Source organism: Notothenia coriiceps, unplaced genomic scaffold (genome assembly GCF_000735185.1).
Source record: "Notothenia coriiceps isolate Sejong01 unplaced genomic scaffold, NC01 NC01_scaffold00037244, whole genome shotgun sequence".
Lineage (NCBI taxonomy): Eukaryota > Metazoa > Chordata > Actinopteri > Perciformes > Nototheniidae > Notothenia > Notothenia coriiceps.
Window position 1 is genome coordinate 17833928 of NW_011369945.1, and position 7827 is coordinate 17841754.

The 7827-nt window shown below is 39.0% G+C and overlaps 1 long non-coding RNA gene across 1 annotated transcript in view; it reads left to right on the forward strand.

Moving 5' to 3' along the window:
- The first annotated feature begins 1441 nt into the window (after positions 1-1441).
- Positions 1442-7827, forward strand: part of LOC104964888 (uncharacterized) — a 25251-nt gene continuing 18865 nt past the window's right edge. Inside the window, exons 1-2 of the long non-coding RNA XR_800479.1 lie at positions 1442-1650; positions 6692-6767. This is a non-coding gene — a long non-coding RNA (uncharacterized lncRNA). The remainder of the gene's footprint in view (positions 1651-6691; positions 6768-7827) is intronic.

The window sequence follows — 7827 nt, forward strand, 5'->3', positions numbered from 1 at the left end:
TGTGAAATTGTAGTTATGGTTTTTCAACTTCTCCATTTGTTTCATTGCTTCCTACGGAATTTAGACACAGCTAAAAAAACATGGAAATGTTGTGTTCATGATCTTGTTCCTGGCATTACATATCTTATCAATATCACCACCCAAACATCCTCTGTAACCTGTGTCTTTGAAAACCAAAGTATTTTTGTAAACATGTCATGCTTTCATTATGCACTTATAACGTTAAACTATTTTGATTTGGTTTTGACTGACATGGTAACACATATAAAAGCATATTTAAAAATAATTGCTGAATCAAATTGATTACCAGCACTAAGATCCCTTATGTCTTTTTATTATATGATGAAACAGAAACAGTAGCTTGCCATGATATATTTTTCTGACACAGTGTTATTGCAACTCATAGATCAATGGCCCATGGGCTAATTTAGCTCCTTGTTACAAGACCGAGAGCACAGTTATCTAAGGGTTAACAGTTTAATAATGCAATTGCTCCTGGGTTAAGTGCAGTGTGAAAAGAGGTAATAATCATTTTAGAGTTGACCAAGATTGAAGTTTGGCTTACAGCCAGTCTTACTCTGTGTTGGTTGCTAAAGAAGCCAATTAAACCTATATGAAAGCCTCTCCTCAGGAGCCCAGATGAAATACCCTCAGGTGTATTCTCTCAAAAGTGGAACAATGATTAGACAGCATGCACACTTTGCAATATGTTTAAAGTGATTCAGCTGCTGTGTTTTCAGGTGTGGTATTCATATTATCACACTATCAGTGATGGAAATAACCTTGCCATATGTTATTAAAATGATACTGCTGGAGATGTATTAAAAGCATGAATTACTTTACATGTAGCTCATGGTTGAGGTTTAGCTGGGAGATTAAGTTTGTCTGAGTATTTTCAACTCATAATTGCTTATTAGTTCATCAGATTTCCTGCAGGGAGCCAGCGATTGTTGTACTTGGCGATAATCCCTTTTCTTCCTGTTTTACATAATCACATAGGATGTGTGCTAATGTACTCAGTGTGTATGCCTTTATTTCCAAAAATTCAAATCCAAATGGTCCTCTAAAAACACTGCAAATCAATTTATTCCTCCATTTCACTAAATGTGTGTTCACTTATATGAGTGTATTCTAAACACAGTGAAGGTTAAGTGCACAGCTTTGTCTTCAGGTTCCTTCTCTTTGTCATGTTTATTAAGACACACACACACACACACACACCACACACACACACACACACACACACACACACACTCCGGCAGCTTCCTCTTGCCTCCTGCCTGGCTGGAATCTGTAAGCCCTGAGCTCCAGCCAAGCTCCTGTTGCTGAGGGGAAACCAGCTGCACACTCATCCAATCCTCCTGCCAGTTCTCCTGCTAATGGCACAGCCCGATGCACCCCTGTCCACCCCTGCCATAGGAAACCATTTGGTACATCCCATTGGTTCTTCTTTAGCTGGTTTGTCACTGACTCAGTAGTATATCAGCAGTTAGCCAAACGGCAGCCAGAACACACACACAGATACACTGACTGACACAGCAAGAGTGAGGACGTAAAAAGGGAGAGTTGCAAAAGAGAAGCAGAGAAAGCCTGTCTTCTCTGTTTCCTGGTTGTTTTGTGTCCCTGATATGACCCTGTTCAGCCCGAGATGTGAGTATACGGGGGTTATCCCCATTTCTGTATTTGTGCAAGTGTTAGTGGATGTTTGCATGCAGCACTGTGTTTCTAAAAGACAACATATTCCTCTCTGCCTCTCATTCTTTGTCCTCCCCTCCCATCTTCATTTCCATCTGTTTATAAAATCAGCTGGTGTTTGCTAATCTGAATCCCAGGTTCCGTTTTTTTTACTTCTGCCTCAGAGCTTACTTCATTGGCTTTCTCTGTACCCACACATTGATCCAATCAGAGGGTGGTTTTGAAAAGAGTGTGTGGGATGTTTGATGTTGAGATGTAAACATTGTGATGCAATAAGAGATGTTTTAGACACAAAACTGTGAAGGTAAATGTGATCAAATCAACCTTTCTCTCTCATGGGCAAGGTCAGCAGTAGCTCTACAGGGCATAAGGCTCATGAAACAAAATGTCAGAAGTCATAATTGTGTTAAATGGTGGACTTTTAAGTGCTTTTTATTCAGCATTCAAAAATAGTGCATCTTCTTTTTTAGAGAACATTTAATCATTTGAGCTGCTACATTTGCTAAAAACGTCCACACTGGTTCCGAAACTGTACTGGTCTGTCGGGGAAGTGAAGTATTTAGATAATACAGGCTTAAAGACTCTTCAATACAAGTGCAACTCATAGGCAGTCTTTGTTGTTTGCCGTGATTTGAGAAACTGTATTCAGGGTCTCTGATCACATAATGCACAAGCTTTCATTCACCTCCTTTTTTGTGTGTAACATTTTCTTTCTGGCTTCCACCTCTGATCTCAACATGTGCATCAATTCACATCACACTACACTATCTTTTCCATATGCCCTGGCATATTTATCTGTGGGTCTTCTATTGAAAGTGATGTGATTACTCTCCATTTAGCCCTGAGAGCAGTAACTCTCATGGTTGCCACTTGGCTCTAAGTCTGACCTGAGGTCACTTGCAGTGCAGGAAATGGAAAGGATGACGGAGTGTGAAGCCTTTTAACAAGAAGCATGCATGCGTGGCTTTTACACCCTTGTATGACAAACTACCCTCTCTTCATATGAATGAATGGTTCAAGACTGTGGCCTGAATATTAAACTTTGAGGCAAGTGAGGGCTACAAGCTGTCCTATTGAAGTGAAAATTAGGAGTAAGGGGATATTGGGGCCTTATTTTTCAAATATCAGTCAGATGCTTTGGAGGATGTAAATAGAAAGTCTGCAGCATCCCATACAGATTATCTTATTCATTGACAACAGCCTGTCACATATTTGAACAATGGAACAAACTCATTTGGAAATATATATGAAGTAATCTTTGTTGCTTTATTGCAAATATTGTTTCATCTTGCCAGCTGTATTCTGAGCTAAGATGTTCAAACGGATCAGGCAATATTTTTAATCGGTAACAGTGATAAAACTGGCAGAAATAAAGGAAGATATATCTGGTTTTCTTTTAAATGCAAATCAGAAAAGAAACAAGCAACTTAATTTTTCCCCTCGGTATGAAATAGTTTTTTATATATGCCAATGCCAGTGAAATTAGTACTTATTTATGGTGGAATGTTTGACATTAGTATGAGCAGCGTTACAAAAATATCTTTTACCTAGATTGAGACGCCTCTGAAAACATTGGTGTCAGTCATCCACACTCGTGTGTTTGTGTTCTGCTCTGAAATCATTTGTGTGATTTAAGAGATTAACTGAAAGAATCTTTAAAAATTAAGGATGCAGTTCAACCCATTGCATGGAAAATTGTAAAATTGGAAGGATGGCACTGATTAGAGAAGATGGAAAATTGAGCGATGTTTTTATCTGATGGTGTTATTATCCCATCTCCCACACATCAGTGACTTCAAAGTGTACAGATTAAAAGAGCATGCAGTAGTTTATGATCATCTTCCTATGAGAATAACCATTTTCTTTGTGTGTGTGTGTGTATGTGCAGGTTTCAGGTGAAATTAGGTTTCTTTATCCTTAATGGCATAAGGAGGGACATTTTGAAAAAAATAAAATAATGCGTGTGTGTGCATAATTTGCAAAAAAAATGAGGCTGCTTGTCAAAAACAGTTTGTACAAGAATTACCCCCATTAAAATGTTTGAGCAAAGTATTTGTATAAATGTTTGCTCTTGAGATTTACTGTGGCATACATGACTCAGAGAAGAATAAATAACAGTAATAGTTCAAGGACACTTCAGCGGCAGGGCGGGTGCTGACTGACTGTGGTCTTCAAAGGTTGTCCAGCCTCCTGCTCCTCTGGAGATTCAGAACAATTTTGAAAAAAAACAAAAAAGATGTTACTGTGTCATTTTGTTTCGAGGTAGTGTGGTCTCACTCTGCCTCGGTATGAAGTGACAGTCTGGCACTGAGCCGCACATCCGTTGAAGCGGAGGCTGAAGCTTTCATTGTGGCTGTTCGTGTGTGACCTTGATGTGTCCTCTGGTGCCCTTTGCTCCTATTTTATAAACATGCTGACTAGTATGCCATACCTGTTTGATTTCTGTATGATCCTGTTCAGGACTCTCCTGGGCTTGTTCCTGATTCAGTTGACCTTTAGTCAGAATAAACACTTTCCATGCCATGTTATTCTGAAATGCCACCCATGATAATGATACTTTCAGCGTACAGGCATTGTTTGATATACAATGTATTCAAGAAAAGTGTCTTTAATGTATCCAAAAACAATCTTCCCAAAAGCTGGAATTTGTTCTCTAAATACTACGGTATGTAACATTTGTAAAATGCTGTTTAACAACATTTGATTTGTTTGATTTTACTTTTTTGTTAATGTCAAATGTTTTCCTCCCCCACCATTTTTACCTATAAAAAATTCTAATAAGGTTAAAATGATAATGAAATAACGTTATAAGAATAATAAAGAAAAACACATATGAGAAACAAAAGAGCAGATATCTTTAAAACTTTACTCGAACAACCTAAACTTTGTTCGTTAGTAGCAAAATAGAATCAATACACAAATTCCGCAGTAAAGTCATCATCGATGTGCTATTATTTCAATTAAAACATTTCATCTGTTTTTAAAATACGAACAGCAAATCATTTTCAATGTAAAGGCTGTAATTTGTAAATGTAACCCAAATATAGGCTTATATATGTTGTTCAGGTGAGTGCGTCGGTGCTGTGTGAGTCTTTGCTGGAGAGGCTGATTGTGGATTTTGTTTACCAAATACCAGCTTGATTACCTCCTGAGGTTTTGCTCCCGCAGAGCGAGACCACTGTGCTCAGCGGCTTCCTCCCCTCTTCCTGTGTAATGGCTTCTTCGTGCAGTCAATCATACAGTCCTCATGTTTCTCAGCAACACATTATAAAACTCAGTTTTTGTTTCCGTCTGCCATACAATCATTTCAGCCCCAAACTGTGAAAATGAGGACCTGTCCAGTGTGTTTTTAAAGTTGTGTTTCTGTAACACATTATTTTTCTTCAGTGTACAAGTTTTATCATCATAGTGGAGGAGGTATACTGTCACAGGAAATATTACAATGGTGCATGAAAAGCTTGGCTTATCTAGTGCAGTTGGCCAGATATGAAATCAGTGATTTTTACAGTAATAGTATGATAAGCCATATAGTACATTGAGGCATTTTATGGTCTGCATTGCAACTTTCTGAAATGGTTAAAATACAATTTTTACTTATTTTGATATGCCAGTATTACTGCCCATACATATCGACACTTTAATGTGTTTTTAGGCATATATCATGTCTTTAATTTGCATTTGTTTATATTCCTCAGATGTACATCACAGTAGTAGTGTTCTTGGTGTGCACCATAGACTGTATATATAAATGTGTGCATGTTTGCACAGCTCAGGCATTGATGATTTAAAGTGTGAGCAGCAGGGCCAGCTCCTCACCAGCAGAGTTGGCTGCAGAGACGTCATCCAGCAGGTCACTGTTTGACTAAAACTGTCAGAAAATTATCTCTGCTGTGAGGGGTAAAGGCGCATACACGTGTCTAAATTTATTTTCGCACATTCAAACCCATACTTAATTAATTGTAGCTTCCAGCCATTTGACAGTCACGCTGTGTGAGTGTATGTGCAGCTGGCCCAGTCACAGTCCATTCACCACCCATCTGTCCATGTCTGACCGGCCTCCTCGCCTCGCCTCCTTTTACTTTTTTTTTCACTTTTCCACTCACCTTTGGAATTTTCTACTGAGGCACGATCACCGTGAGCAGTGAGCTGTTGGCATATCCTGTAATCAACACGGCTTGTGGTCAGTGGCACTGGCCTTCTAATTATTCCCAGGGTAAAAACAAAGACATACGGGGAGGCAGATCTAAGTGCCTTTGATCATCGCCTCTAGATTAGCCTGCCAGAAAAGCTGAAGGCGTCTGTAAATACCTCTTTTAACTAAATATTAAAACATTTGTTTTTATATTGCCATTCTCTAACCTTAATAGTCTTAAAAACATATTTCAATCATTTGGCTACCATCTTTTACTGTGCAATGTTTGGTGTTTTGATATATTTTCATTGTGTTGTTGGTCATTGTATTATTGTAATGTTGTGGTTTTGTTAAGCACCTTTGCACATAAGGCTCTATATACATAAATAAATACAGTTGAACAGAATTTCCGCATTTAGACAGAGATTTTTGCAGGAGAGACCTACGCAGACAAAGAGATATGGGGTTTGACGTTTTTAGACAAACTAAAGCTGCACCAGGGTTCTGATGTAGACTTGCAGATGAGGGACAATAATTGAGGTGAACAGCTGGCTCGGAGTGGCAGGAGCTATTAACAATGAGTGATGGATGATAGATGGATGTGAAAAACAGCCACTGTCGTTCTTAGCCGGCCCTTTAGTCATTATGATGTCAAAGGTTGACAGCAAACACAACCGTTTAGGTTCATTTTGTTCAAATAAAGAGCAAACTCGGGTGTTGGATATACATGAGCAGACAATGTGAAGGGTTTATAGGTTAGTTAGTCATCTGAATTAATTCTCTATGTGTTGTACCCCTGCTATATCGTGTTTTGATGCTCTTTGCTGTATCAGTACAAAGTTAATTGCTTTCTCTTCCGTGCAGACATAAGCATGAGTGGAGAGTTGAAGTCCAGCCGCTCCAGGGCAGCCAGTAAGAGAGCCAGCAACACCACTTATGGGTGAGTAACACACACAAAAACACACACCCCTGCCACCACACACTCTGAGGTAATCATGCACTCTATTATTTGCTGCAGCCCTTTATCTGTAACTCAAGGACTGCACCTCAGCCTGGCGATCAATGTAGCATTATTCGTTATTAGCTTCATACCAGCTGTGTATGTAAGCATCTATTGATTTTAGCCAGAGGTGCTGTCTCCATCCGTCAATGTTTTAATCTCTCAGTTGATGTAGTGCACACATATGACTAGAGCTGATTACTGTTTATTGCTGGCAATTCAATACAGCGCCGGGGAGCTACACTTGCATTAACTGTGTGCTTAGATAGCTGGTGAAGGGAATGGAGGGCAGTGGGAGAGGCGACAGTGTGTGGGCTTGTGTAAATTCAATTATGCCTTCATTACTCTTACCTCCAACTTTCTCCTTGAACCACATCTCTTCTCTGGCTGCAGATTTGTGTGCTTGAGGTCTTCTAATGAGCATAAACTATAGAGAGTATTCAGGGTTTTTTCTCTCCATTTCCTCTGAAAGTCCACACATTGTCGACCATAAAGCAAGAGACCTGGAAACGATAAGCAAGGTCCTTAAGAAACGAGAAGGAAGACACCAACATTTGAATTTTACATTTAGTTTGAATTTGAATAGCTTTACCAAAAGAGGCACAAAAGCCGATTTGCTGACAATGTACATTAGATATGGAGAGGAGAGATACTATCATTAAAGCAACTGGGGTAAGCATAATAAATAATATTAAAATGCTGTGCGTGACCGGGCACCAGAATACAAAATAGGTTAGCAGTGCAAACAAAAATAGGAATTTAATATTAATTAACAGATGTGATAATATTGATGCCAAATTAACAATCGTTTTATTATTCTGTATAGCACACACTCCTTAAAATTGAAAGTCGGAAAGTCTAAGCTCCAACCAACAGAATTCATTCTATTAGTCAAGAAAACTCTCCAGGTGAATTTTTTCTTCAATCTGACAACATTTACCCCTCCCTCATCAACCTTGATCCGGCAGCTTCCTCTTGCCTCCTGCCTGGCTGGAATCTG